The following is a 14,936-nucleotide window of genomic DNA, read 5'->3' as shown; positions in this document are numbered from 1 at the left end:
GCTTAAAGTTGGTGTGCAGTGTTTCATATCCACGTGTCTATGGGGAGCTTGTTCTCCAGCTGGCAACCAGACAAATACCGCATTGTCAGATTCCTCTCTTTAGGAGGACTCGGGCGTTTTTGTGTTTTGGACTCGGGGTAGAATGCCAGCCTTGTCCTCAGTTGGGTTACTTATCTCCCTGGTGCAGTGCATACCCTCAGGGAAATAACTTGGGGGGGGGGGGGGAAACCTTTTTCCATCCCTCACCTCCTGAACAACACAACTGAATGATGTGAGGGCAGAGTTTTCTGTTGTCACTTGTATAGTTAAAGTCTGACATCTCAATTTGCTGCAACATGATCTGTGTTTGTAAGGCTGACAGGCAAACACCAGGTGGGACATTCATTGCTGGCCACTCTTCAGCGATTGATCATGCAGACACTCAGTGCTGCTGATTTTGAATTGGCAGCATTCTTTGCTAGGATGATGGATTCAAATGCCATTTACAAGTGGCAGATGGGAAATGGGACTTTAGTTTTTGATCGGTTTCCCCTTATTAAGTGCAGCTTGTTCCCTGATTGGAGATCTGATGACTGTGCTGCCTAGCATTTGACTTGTATGCAGCTGTGGGAGCAGGTGAGCACTCCTGAGCAACCGGGCATCCAAATGAGCTTTTGGACTGCCAAGCATTCCAGAACTTTCCTTGAGCCCTTGCAGGTGTTTTTAAGTGGACTGCAATGTGATGAAGCACAGTAGTATTGCAATGAGAGGATGACTGATGAGTGGCAGATTAATTGTATTAAGGCAGTGCCCTGTGTGGGACTGTGAGGCAGAGGGGTCATATGGGATGGGGGCACCGATGAAGCAAGACATGCCTGCGATGTTAGATGTGCAAGTGAGTTTCTCTGGCTGTTTAATGGGCAAAAGTAAACACACACACGCACACACACACACACACTCACACTCACACTCACACACTTGTTTTATGTTTACTTTTAGGGATTGGCATGCTGTATTTATAGGTGTTAATAGACAGGTGGACATATTATCTTAATTTGCTTTTTCCCAGAGAGTTAAATGAGATGAATGATGCTCTCTTATCTTCATTACCGTCTATAATTAATAGTGTTTGAATCACTATTTGCGAAAGGAGTTGCCTTTTGAAATAAACCCACCAGATAATTATCACTCAAAGTTCCCCTTAGCTCATTGTTTTTGTTTTGGTTTGTATGATGGGAAAGTGTATAACAACCTTAAAGCATAGAGCATATCGGTCATACACTTTGTTTAAAAGAAAAGCAATTGAGCAGCGTTTTGGCTACGAAAACTCCTTCCTTTTTAATATCATTCTTTATAAAAATGTTGTTATCAGTATGCAGCACGCATTGAATTCATAGTGCCGGTCTCCTTCCCTTCTGTCCATTTGGTGCGGTTGTGGTATTCCTGCAGTAAGATAAGCCGTCAATGGAATCAGCCCCACTCTGCCGACCCAGCAGAAAAACAGTAGCAGTCGTCCCCCACCTCCCACATCTACTCCACCCCCCCCCAAACTTCAGCTCAATCCACCACCACGAGTTCCCATGATCTCACTCGCTTCTTTTTTTTTCTGCTTCCCGAATCTCTCCCTCTCTCACACCTATCTCTCTTTCACCACCTGCAAGTTCTCTCCTCAACCCCGAGGCTAGCAAGCATGTCAACACCTCGGCTGCAACCCAGTCACAGGGATGAAGTGACACAGGTTGTGTGGCTGTGGGTTGTAAATCAGCGCACACACATCTGGTAAATGGATGTAGGGAGGTGTATTGATGGACAGAATATTTACACCACCTGCTCAAATTGTTGAATTATGTTCATTGCGTCCGTCTGGGTATCTTCTCGTGCACGATTTGTGTCTGCTGGAAATAGATCACCTGGCCTTAATTTAGCTTTATCTGAGTGTCTTTAGAAGGCAAGTTAGTTTGTAATGTTCAGATATTTTCACATATTTAGCCTTACTGTTTGGATATTTCAATAACCCCTGTTGCACTTTTGATAAGATGTCTAGCATTTGTGCAGCCCTAATCTTAAAAGCAAGAGATGTGTGTGTGTGTGTGTGCACATTCTTGAGCATGTGTGCCTGCCATTGCCATTTGACCCTCCAAACAATTCAAAGTATTTAATGTGTGTGAGGTGAATGGGGAGCGGCTCCTGCCTGCTCCTAACAATAGAACTGACACGCTAGGGGCCAAGCTTTCACTTCGCAGACAGCATGAACAAAAACGGGCTTGGAGTCGCTGGATTGTCCCCCCACAATAGGCAGCCAAAGCCCTGTAAGGTAGTTCACCTCCCGTGTCATGTTCTTCTCCTCTAGTGTCCCCGAGCCTTTGCGCAGCCACCAACCGGCTTTTTATTCAGTTCTCCTGCCTGATGTTCGGCTTACCTGCCTGGAATTGTTACGGCGTTAATTTGCCTTGGGAATGCAGTTGACTATTCAAAACTGTGTTCAGATAGTGTAAAACTTAGAAAGACACTCATCTATGAAAAACAGCTTCGACTGCAAACACTTCTAATGGAAAAGATAAGAAATGAAAGAAAAGTGCTTATGCTAATTCTAATGTATGTCAATCCATATAGCTGTTGACTAAATTGGGTTTCGGAGGCTTCAGAGGCAGACAGTTAAACGTCTGCTCACAGTTGTCCGCCCAATGAGCGGATTAGAGGACTGCCATATCTCTGCGGCTGAGATGCAAAAGAAGATTAAGGTTGGTGGCTCATGAAGAGGGCCGGGCTGTCATAATCTGCAGCACCGCCAGACTGAGACTCTGCCTTTTTAAAATGGACTTTGAGGATTTATTGTATCTACAAAATGATGTACTCTCCTCTGTGGCTGCCTATGCCTTTTTTATGGCTCGTTTGTTAAGATAGGTTTAAGAGTGAGGACATCAGCAGCACATATGTTATATAATACAACTCCACTAAAAGAGGCAACCTAATGTTTTGGTAAAAGAAAAATATGATTAATTGTGTATAGAAAGGTTCTATCTAAAGTCCCTCAGTCAAGATTTTCACCTGTTGTGATGTCATCTCCGGTGACCCAACCTTTGTGTTGTTGTTGTTGGGCTTTTATCAGCAGTAATGGTGTACATACAGATCTCAGAAGCTCAACTGATGTACACGACTATATGTTCCCTAAGTGCACAATAAGAGTATAGAAGACAACTTCTTTTACACAATTTGATTTCACATCCATGTTGAGATTGAAGGTGGTATAAGTGGGGGTTCATGCAAAATGACCATGGTGTAATAATATCCATCACGCCATGGCGATCAAAAGTGAGATTTGATTCAAGCTGTTCTGCAATGGCACAACTGTTCGGCAGCTGGTGTCAACACAAGCAGGATGGTCAGACAGAAACATTGGGGGAGGTCTTTGTAGGACGAAACATTTCAAGGGAATTCTCCATGGAAGCTTTTTACTCGTAGACCTTCGCTGGTTAATAAGTACAAAATAAAAGGAAGTATTATGAACAAAACATTTAGGTAGGAAACTATAATCTTAATGGCGAGTAGAATTGATTACCCTCTCAAAATCCTGCTGATGTATCTTATAGAAGGGGCACATTAGAACTATATAAGCTCTTTCAATGGTTAATGAGTTCATTTCAATTCCAAATGCAGTCTTTTTGTTACACATTCATTCTCAGCTTTATGCTTTTGCCGTTCTCTATAGAGGCTGTTAAGAGGATGGTATGCTGGGCAGACTTGCTGTCATTTCATTTACTGCTACAGAGGAAGAGAACATTGTGAATGCAATTTCCTAGGACTATTACTGCAGAATGTAGACTTCAGAAAGCTATCACTTGAAATGGTATGGGAATGTGTTTAAGGCTGTAAGGAACAGCTCGTATAATCCCCTCATTTCCAATGATGTGTTGCCTTTTGCCCTCTGTCTTGAAACTCCAGTCTCCGTTGCCTCAAATACTCATACTGCATTTTAGCACTCAGGGTTTATGCCTATACCAGCCTCTCCTAACCTTGGGGTGTAAAAAATAAGTTGTCAAGAAAATAAAAACATGTTTCATACTGAATTTTGGCATTGGTCACTGGATTGCTGTCTCTTCAAGCGAACCTTGATAATTGGTGGTTTTTACCTTTTTACATATTGTCATTTAGCCCGTCTGGCTTAATTTTGTCTCGCATTAGTTCAGTGTAGTACAGTTTTTAGCCTATAGAGGCGATAGGACACACAAATACATGCACACCTAAACAGGGGGCCCTTTCCCAAGCTGAAAAAGTGTAAAACAAATGTAAACGCATTGTGGCCCCTCTACTCCCACCCCCCAACTTGGCTGGGTGGGTTTGATTCCATTCATGGAACTGGGAGTCGGCTTGAAGAGAGCTGAGGGTCTGTGTAATTAAATTAGTTTTAACCCCCCCCCCCCACCCCCCCTTTTTCTGTGGAAGGGCAGGACTAATCATTGAGAATCTCTACCCTCCCCAGAGAGGGTTGGAATAGTTGCCTTGTATATAAGAGGTGTGTGTGTGTGTGTGTGTGTGTGTGTGTGTGTGTGTGTGTGTGTGTGTGTGTGTGTGTGTGTGTGTGTGTGTGTGTGTGTGTGTGTGTGTGTGTGTGTGTGTGTGTGTGTGTGTGTGTGTGTGTGTGTGTGTGTGTGTGTGTGTGTGTGTGTGTGTGTGTGTGTGTGTGTGTGTGTGTGTGTGTGTGTGTGTGTGGCAAAGTAGGGTGACAGTGATGGAGAGGTTCATGGGAGGGGGGGATGTGGGGAGAGAAGAGTGGTGAGGTGGATAACTTAGTGCTGTGTTTCTGTGTGTAAATGTGGCTGCGTGGTGTTTGATTTCCAGGGATTGTCTACACCTAGACCAGATTAAATGATGCACCCAGAAACAGGGCTCCTGACCCCTTAACCTCTGCTGGGGAGGCCAAGCAAGAAATATGTGTGTCTGTTTGTGTGTGTGCTCCGAAACAACAGCTGTTCTCCAGATGTCATCAACTCCCCCCCCCCCCCCCCCCCCCCCTAAAAAAGGGAAAAAAAAACCTCATGAAAGAGACTGCAAACTCCAAAGAGTTATAGATGAGGCTCAGGGAATTTTTACTAATTCTTTAATCTGCGAGTCACCTTAAATATCTTTTTGTAAGACCCGTGCGTGCACCTATGTTTGTTGCACTGTATTTGGGTATTGACAAGTGTAATGTGTAGGCTGCGGTTTGCGTATAGGGTAATTGAGTGTATATGTATTCTTGTAATATATTAATATATACTTTAAATTATTCTAATCAATCAACAAAAACTATTTTCTCTATACTTGCTATAATAATCGATTCAATCATTGTAGTATTTTTGTAAAGCAGAAATTGCATGTATAATATTATAACTTTTCAGAAGGGAGGATATGCCCAAATGTAGTAATCGGTTTAAATATAAAGGTTGCATCTTGCGCACATTTTGGGATATTTTATCGGGGACATTGCAAAATACCTTCTTATCTGAGCTGTACATCTCCAAAATACAATGTATAAAACTAAACTAACTGTGTGGATTGTTGCCTCGAAAGATGTTTCCTTTTGCCTCAGTTGGCATTCCGTATTGATCAAACCAAACATGAAAACATCATCGATATTCCCTGTTTTCCAGGTCATTGAATAGATCGAATCGGAGGGATGAAACCCTCTGTAATGGTCAGTCACACGTGCAGAGCACACAGCACACACAGTGACATGTGTTCTCTGCATTTAACCCATCCTAGTACCAGGAGTCTAGTACTAGGAGCAGTGGGCAGCTATTGTACAGCGCCCGGGGAGCAATGGGGGTGGGGGTTGTCCGGTGCCTTGCTCAAGGGCACCACGGCAGTGCAGGAGGTGAACTGGGACCTCTCCAAGTAGCAGTCCACACTCCATATTTTAGGTCTGGGGTAAAATATATTTGAAGGACTATTTCCTTTCTGCTAAATCCTTTCTGATTTCATTTCTGGTAAATCACGCACATTCCTAATGCAGGATGCTTTCATTGCTGCAGGACTCCGTTCCCCACAGTCTGCATTGCTGTTGTAAATATATTGCTTACTTATACACACACACACACACACACACACACACACACACACACACACACACACACACACACACACACACACACACACAGCGAGAGCAGATGGTTTGTGTATATGGAGTTTATAAGAGTTGTTATTGGGAGTGGTGCACTGCTGGGCTCTGCTGAAGAGTGGGTTGGGGTGACATAAGTGGTATTTTCCCCAAACATTACGTACATCATAATAGTTGGTGTGGATGCTTTTTTCTATCTTTATTTTTCTGTAAGTCAAATGTATCTAGGGGCTAAAATGCTCTATATGAGTGCAGTTCTCAGTGGCTTCCAGGCAGACATGGGTGGGTCAATCACCCCCCCCCCCACACACACACACTTGCATTTATTAAGTCCAGATCCCATACACCCATTTAGTTAATTGCACCTCTGCGACTTCTACTTATCCATGCGATCGGTGGAAGACACCGGATAATTATTTAGCAGGCTTTCATCAGTATGTGCTGCGAGGCTGAGCTGTGATGTTTGCCATGATTTAGGACTTTTAATCCCTTGCTAAAGAGATTTGGAAAGGAACGTCGCCTCGAAGTTGACCCCGTTTCCCGGAAAGGGTTTTTCAGTCCTTCTTGTGGTTTAGACGTGTTGCAAAGAAAGGTACACGTTGTCTGCATATTGAGGGTTTAATGGCTTTCACTGTTGATTTTCCTTGATGCAGTGCATAGAAGCTGAAGAATGAGGTGTGTTGATGAAATGGTTGTATTAAGCTTGATGCTACATTTGTAATGCCCAAGGACATGGTCCCAACAGTTATGTTCCCGCAGAATGACTTCTCTGAGCCGGTTCTCATACTAATGTGTACTAAATTAAGGAGTATTGACTAGATCCACATTTTTGATGGACTTAGGGTGATTATAAGCTTCAATTGACTTGAGAACAAAATGCAACTAAAATGTATTCTGCCTTGGTGAGACACGGGATTTCCCCTGATGCTGTTGTGCGTCAGTTTGAAAATTGGTTTTGATTTGGACATTTTTAGAAACACTTATTTGGTATCTTATCAAAAGTTTGATGCCAACACTCTCATGTCTTTGCATTTGATACTTAGCTATGATAGCTTAGCATGAGGACTTGAAATGGCTAGTGTAGCTCTGTCCAAAGATACAAAGGAAAAGCTTAGTAAATCTCACTAAGATGTTGCATTTATATATACGTAAAAATCAACAAACAGTAATGGCATATTGTGGTTAGCTGGATACTGTTTAATCTTTTGACAAACCTGGTTTCATTCCTTGCCTCTTAATGCTAAGCTATGGTATCTTTCTCCTGGGTTTTAACTTCATATTTAATGGACAGCTGAAGGAGAATCCATCTTCTCATTTTACTCTCAGCAACAAAGGTCGTTTTTGCAAGTCTTTTCAAACTTTCGGGGGGAGATGGGGATGAGTAATGCATTCCCCTCAGTGAGCAGCTGCCATTGTTCTTTAAGGTAGCCTACAGCTAGTCACTTAGCCCCCAGTCCCCATTAGTTATAGCAGAGATCAGTCACAACAACAACTGTTAGCGCAATAAATCAGGTTAATGGCGAATTCAGATTCATGGCTTTTGCTTATTATTACTTTCACCTAACACACACACACACACACACACACACACACACACACACACACACACACACACACACACACACACACACACACACACACACACACACACACACACACACACACGGGTATATAACAATACAACCTGATTCACCACCTCGACCTTTGTGTAATAATCCAGCTGTGTTGATTGTGTGAGATATTGAGAAGTCATAGTGGGGAGCTTTATTAACAGCCTCGTTTTTGGGACTGGAGCGAGGTGTTTCTCAGGCAGGCTCCGTATTGTCTGACCTCTCCCCATTTGTCCTCCTCTGCAGTGTGTGATTAATGAAATTGCAGGACGGAACAATGAAGTCTCCAGTGGCATTGTGTTGCTCAAGATTGCCAGTGGCGATGTGCCCCTGCGCCCCACCTCTGGAAACCCCAGGGGACCAGAGGTGTTTCCCGTCTTATTCTATTTTTGACCAGGCTTATTTCATGTTCATTTTTTGGTCTGTACAGATTTGACAACAGTTAATCCATATATATAAGATATACTGAGAGTTCATTTCAATTTATAGCACAATGTTACTGTAGTCAGAGCTGTCTCAGACCCCCGCTGGGTGTTCCCTGAACTTAGCATATTAACATTTTGCTCAGAGCATTCCTCCCTAGGCTAAGAGAAGACAATTACAGGAATGCAAATGTCTCTTAACTTGTGTGAGATAAGGTTTCTCTCTCCTCTAGTGTGTTTGGTTTGATTCGGGTGGTTTATTTTCCAGGAGGCAAAAGGCTTAGCGTTTCTCTGTCACATTATTTTTAGCTCTTCGCAGAGACCCCTTCCCTATTGTGTCGTTTGATCTGTGAGAAAGTTTCCATCTGATGTTTTGAAGTGGGTTTATCATAGCCTAATATGAGGCCCTGTTATTTGCCACCTTTTAATAACCGCCTATTATTATGCAGTATTATTATTATATAAACATCGTATAATTGTTGGAGCTAAACAGAATCACAGATCTTTGCCAAACAGGTTCCTTAAAATGTCCTTTTTGGTTGTCTTTAAAATAAAATTGAAAGTATACCATTACCAGCTCACTCAATTCTGGGTACAGTGGAGAACTACTGCTTAAAAAAAGTGAAAAAATAGGTTTTCCAAAGAAGAAAAACAAAATATCTATTGTGTTGGATTTCATCCTTTTTAATAGCTGTCTATCTTGTGTCTAACCTTGTTTAAGGATCCTTCCTCAACATTTCGCCTTCAACTATTTTTCTCCGAGTTGAAACATAATTGGTTAACCTTAATGGAATTACAAAAAAGGAGGCACTATTTTAAATTGTTGCCTCCCAATAATAAACCTAAAACATTTTCCTGCAAAAGTTAGCAGGTCAATGACACAGGTTGTTACTGCTAGCTGCCTGAGCTAAAGCTGGGGGGGGTCTGGTGTGAAAGCAGGTCCTCAGAAGTCTGAACAAGATGGTTAACAGCGGTTATAATCTCAGGCCAATGTTTCCTTTCATCACAATGCAGCTGTTTGGATTTGAGCCTCTCACATTACATAGTTCGGAATTTGCTTTTGTCTATATTCTAAATCCTATCACACCTACAGTATGCTTTGTGTGAAAGCAAACCACCTGCCTATAGGTCATTGTTTACAGCACAGTCATATTGAGTGTGTTTGTAAGGGTTGGTATAAGTGCAGTGCATGCAAAACCTCCCAAGGGATATAGGACCTGGAAACAGTGAGAGCCTGCAGTGTGATGCTCTTCCCTCAAATCATCTAGCTTGAGTGTCTCTCACTTGTCCCCCATCAGCCTGTCGGTGTAGTGGCTGCAGCCCATATCAGTGAGTCTATGTAAGCATTATACTGCATTGTGAATATTGTAAAACATTGTAGATGTGTTGCTAAGAATAATTTCAGTCCAGAGAATTTGGAAATGTAAACTTCCGCAAAATGCCCCAAAACAAACTCACTGCAGATCATGTCGAATTTATACTGTTGTTTTTTCCACTGCACTACTAAATGGAGTAGACCTCATTTTACTAGCTTGTAGAAATATAACAACATTGTGTGTTAGATTTAGGAAACTGGATGATTTTAACGAGCAAGAGCTGTGGTTTTGAATAGCTAAAACACAAAGACACAAACAACGTCTTAATAAGTAAAAGTGAAAGGTATATCATCTTTCGCTTTTTCTGGCTTTGATGACTAAATGTATATTATTAATCATATAATAATTAATAACTAATACTATATAATGAACTCTTGGCTGGTTAACGTTTCCTTTACTATCAGCCACAGAGTGGACTGTGTCGTCATGCTTTTTAAAAAGACCAACAGAATGGTGGGTGTGTTTTCTAAAACAAGCCATAGTTGGCAATTAATGGACCAGAGTCACAATCCTGCAAAAGTTGCAAGCACTTCTTATTACTTTTATCATTGTTGAATGTTTCCAATATTGTTTGTTACAAATCTCATACAACTATTTGACATTTGAATCATACGAATAATGTGTTGCTGTTGGATTAATTCTTGCCATAGATTTTTTTCCAGCACAAAATATATTTACAATTTGAAGCCCCACATTTGACCCAATGTTGAACTGATGTAGCTATATAGTCCGCATCTAAGGAGAGCAGTGTGTTTTCTGCAGCTGTAATGCAGCTTTGTGTAAGCCTTCTTAAAGTTTTCTCCAGGGTTGCAAGTACATTGTTGTGGTGAGGGATGGCTGATAACACAAAGGAAACGTTCAAAAATGAGCAGTTGTTTCCATCGTTTCTGATCAAATAAATCCACCAGCAGCCATTTCAATTGTGTGTTAGGTTATGGAATATCCAGCGTTGGCGTGAAATTGCCGATCTTTAACCCAAAACATTCTGCTCTTATCAGAAGAGGAAAACATTTAATTAAAGTTTTTAGGGCTGTTTATTATCTGTTGCTTGGGCAAGGATTTTTCTTTTGAAGCGCAGTGGGTTGTTTTTGAAAGCTGCCATATGCAAAGAACTAACAATAAGCAAAGGATTTGAGTTTGAGCCGGCTGAATGTAGCCGATATGATCAACAAAAAAATGTCCTGAGCGACCTTGATATCAATTCTGTACAAAACTATTTCAAGAAAATCTCAGAGCAAATATTTGCCTCAGCCTTCACCAAGCAGGACAGATAATATATGTTTAACCAGCAATAACAAGTTGGATATGTTCAGTGTAGTTTGTGTTGATAATATTGACTTTGCAATTCTGTTATGCTTTTTCACTGCGATTTGTATTCCTCCTATACTTGCTTGTTCCAGGCTGTTTAAAAAAAACAAAAAAACATGTGCATCTAGGAAGCAGCTGAACTGCGATTCTCTTTGTGTTTGATGTCATGCTTTTTGAATCTCCAGTTATCCACTTAACCAGCTATAATTGTCTTTCTATTTTCTGACAGCAAAATTCGAATTAATTTGCATATCTCCATTTTGTTCTGCCTTAAGTTATCTTCATGTCCTGCCACACATGGCATAGCCTTCTACAAAAATATATAAGTGCTGCATTTGGTGCCTTGAGATCTCTACAGAGCAGCAACACTCCTATGTCAAATCTATTTCTTACATATTTAGATGTGTAATAATTTTCTATTTGAATCTTTAACCACAGATTTTGTGCATTTGTCTCACATGTCTATCATTTGTCTTTTTAGCTGTGAAGATCAGCATACATCGCAGGCTGCATTCCCCTCAGCATAAGGTAAGAAGCTGATAATAGAGTCCTGCTGTGTGTGTGTGTGTGTGTGTGTGTGTGTGTGTGTGTGTGTGTGTGTGTGTGTGTGTGTGTGTGTGTGTGTGTGTGTGTGTGTGTGTGTGTGTGTGTGTGTGTGTGTGTGTGTGTGTGTGTGTGTGTGTGTGTGTGTGTGTGTGTGTGTGTGTGTGTGTGTGTGTGTGTGTGTGTGTGTGTGTGTGTGTGTGTGTGTGTGTGTGTGTGTGTGTGTGTGTGTGTGTGTGTTCTCAGCACTACAGAAGGTGTGAAACCACAATTACGCATGAAAGAGAAGAGGCAGAAAACATGTGATGTGGCTTTTCATTGAATGTGATTATACTGTGAAATCATAAAGGGTTGTAACAGAGACATTGCACTTTGAATATTGGAATATACTTGGAGTCCATCAAACCTCCTCTTTTCTGGTGTTCCTCCAAACACCAGTTATTGTAGTGATGTAGCTATGCCTATGTTACTGTGGCCATCCTCATAGAAATACACAAACATTGTATCTCATACTATATACTACACTATAAACACACATCTTGTTATCAGTGTTACAAGGCCAACTTCCTTGAATCAATGACATTTACATCCACAAAACCAATACATTTGAATAACACTAATGGTTAATACAAAATAAATTGCAAAAATATGTGTTGTTCAGCCTTCATCTTTTATTCCTTTAACCACCTTCTTAACATAATCTGAGTTGAGATCTATACACATATGCAAAAAGCCTGTTGATATCCAAGCTAAATGTTGTTTAATTAAATCTCCTGTATGACGTTCAGAAATAGTTGTGTTTCTTGTGGGCTTTTTTTTACTTGCCCCTAAATCCTTAATTGGTTCGTGGACTTAGTGGGCTGTAAACGGTGACAAAAACCACAGTTGACATATTTTCAATGCGCTGGATGAGAGTTATCCTAAAACCCCCAAAGAGTATTGCATATCCCACATGTCTAGATTAGGAAATGCTGCATTATCAATCTCATGGTCAAGATCAGCGTTGGTGTAAAGTTGCATGTGACTGCTGGGTCATCTGCGGCGTTTGTCTTGGCAAGACTTAGTTTCCAGCTCTTCGGCTACAGTATGGAGGCATACTGTGAAATAGTTAAAAACCTTGAAGCATTCTTCAAAATGTCTCTTTGCTTTTTCGCTTTCAATTCTAGCAGCAGATATTATTTTCTGTAATTGTTCTGACGTTAAAGTTGATGTATTTTTCGGTTTCTTTGTATGATTCATTCTCTGCTTACACAACACAGTGAAACAAGGTTTAGTATCTGCGTCATACAGTAGGTACTTAACCAACTGATTCTAAAGTATAAAGCATCAGTCCTAAGGCTGTTGAAACCAAACCATCTACTTCTTCTTTGTTTATGTTTACCCAGCACGGCAAAGTGTATATTAGCCCAACACACCTGGTTTACGGCTTACCAGGTGCTGTTGAATGTTTCCCATGTGATCTCTAATGTGGACACTAGAAGTTGCTAATTACTTCTATATAATTAACTCTACCCAATAGAATAGTTGGAAAACTAAATGTGCTTGAACATCTGCACCTCTCTATGACAGGATTCAATAATGTATATTTTCACGCTGAGTCAATGTGCTGCTTTCAGAGGGCAATTACAAAAACTGCCAGCATATGGAGCCCAGCTTCTCACTGTTGCCATGCTCCGCTCAACAAACAACGTCTGCAGTTGCTTTGCATTTTAGTTTTCCAACCAGTAATGAGCTCTTATGTTAATTTGTCTCGTGCCATGCTTCAATAAACAGCCAGATCTCAACCTTATCAGATGTGCGTTGAGTCCAAAGCTGAACGATGAGACACAGGTTAAACATTGGCTTTTAAATGGAGTAAACTGATCCTCTGGTTGAACTCCAATGCATGTCTGCTTAGATTAGCTCCTTTTCCCTTTTTGGTTTTGACAGCAATGCTGCAGGTGGTCTGGAAAGCACAGGGCAGAAAACTCATTTGTGTTCAGACACAATGTGGTTTCATATAACTTTAAGTATGACACAACCTGTAATTCTGACAGCACCTGTGTAAAGCGTTTTCAAATATCATTGCGTTTCAAAATGCTTAAAGTATATTTTTAAGGATTGGATTGCTCTCAGTTTCTGTGAGCTAGAATACGCTGAAGGGAATTTGAGTCTCCCTCAACGTACTGCATAAGTACAGTGGAAGTCTTTTATGTTTAGCTCTGCATCTGTTTATGTCATGGCTGTATTCAACTGTTGTCATTTGAATAGAATAGAATAGAATTCCTTTATTGTCATCGCACCAGGTACAACAACATTTAAAAAAGCAATCCTCGCAGTGCATTTCCACATAATACGAAAAAATATATATAAACATATACACACATAAACATATGCTCACACATCCATACCAACATGCATACATGCCCGCACATCATTTAAATACAGTTTACAATATAAAAAACACAGGGATGATATTTGGCATCTCAGATGTCGATCAGTTAATAAATGAATACAACTATTAAAAAGTAGTGCAGTTGTAAATGTTCAGTTCAGCGTTTGATGCCGTTCAATTCTCGTATGGCTCTGAGGTAGAAACTATTTTTCAGTCGGTTTGTCCTTGACCTGTAGCGTCTACCGGAGGGCAGAAGAGCAAACAGGAAGTGTCCAGGGTGTGAAGAATCGCAATTATTTTGCCTGCTCTGTTGAGGCAACGTTGGCTGAAGAGTTCCTCCAGAGAAGGCAGTGAGCAGCCGACGACCTTCTGGGCTGTGTTGATGACCCTCTGAAGGGCTTTCCTGTCCTTTTCTGAGCAGCTGGCACACCACGTGGTTAGGCAATATGCCAGCACACTCTCTATGGAGCAGCGGTAGAAAGACACCAGAAGCTTCTCCTCCATGTTGTTTTTCCTGAGGATCCTCAGGAAGTCGCTGCTGGGCCTTTTTCACAGATGTTGTGGTGTTGATAGACCAGGATAGATCTTCAGCAATGTGTGTGCCGAGGAACCTGAAGGCGGGAATCCTTTCCACACAGTTGCCGTTGATGTACAGTGGATCTGGTGTTGTGCTGTTTTTCCTGAAGTCTGTAATGAGTTCTTTTGTCTTTATGGAGTTCAGAACAAGGTTATGATCTGAACACCACACTGTCAGTCTCTGGATTTCATCCCTGTAGGCTGACTCATCTCCTCTTGTGATCAGTCCAACCACAGTTGTGTCGTCCGAACTTGACGATGGTGTTGGTGGGGTGAGTGGGGGCACAGTCATAGGTGTACAGGGAGTAGAGCATGGGGCTCATTAGCACACAGCCTTGTGGTGAACTGGTGCTGAGTGTGAGGCTGGAGGAGAGGTGAGGGCCTATTCTCACTGTCTGGGGGCGGTTAGTTAGGAAGTCCCTAATCCATTGGCAGATGTTTGGGGAAAATCCTATGTCAGATAGCTTGGAAACCAATCTGCCCGGCATGACTGTATTAAAGGCAGAACTGTAATCAACAAAGAGCATCCTCACATAGCTCCCCTGGGCCTCAGCTATTCGTTAACTCTGAAGTATTTTCTTTCCCAGTTTATTTGGTCAAGCATGGCCTGAGTTTATGAAACACTGGAAGTAGTTCTGGACACAATATTTG

General features: G+C 41.5%; 1 protein-coding gene across 2 annotated transcripts in view; it reads left to right on the top strand.

The window, feature by feature from the left end:
* Positions 1–14,936, top strand: part of LOC307028368 (talin-2) — a 97,520-nt gene that overhangs the window by 11,865 nt on the left and 70,719 nt on the right. For both annotated transcript variants that reach the window (XM_079663322.1, XM_079663321.1), the window contains exon 2: positions 11,274–11,320. The gene's annotated coding sequence lies outside the window, so the exon portion shown is untranslated. The remainder of the gene's footprint in view (positions 1–11,273; positions 11,321–14,936) is intronic.

This window comes from Notothenia rossii, assembly GCF_949606895.1.
Source record: "Notothenia rossii genome assembly, chromosome: 2".
In the NCBI taxonomy this organism is placed as follows: Eukaryota; Metazoa; Chordata; class Actinopteri; order Perciformes; family Nototheniidae; genus Notothenia; species Notothenia rossii.
The sequence above is the reverse complement of the archived record's forward strand: the minus strand, read 5'-3'. Positions and strand labels throughout refer to the sequence as shown.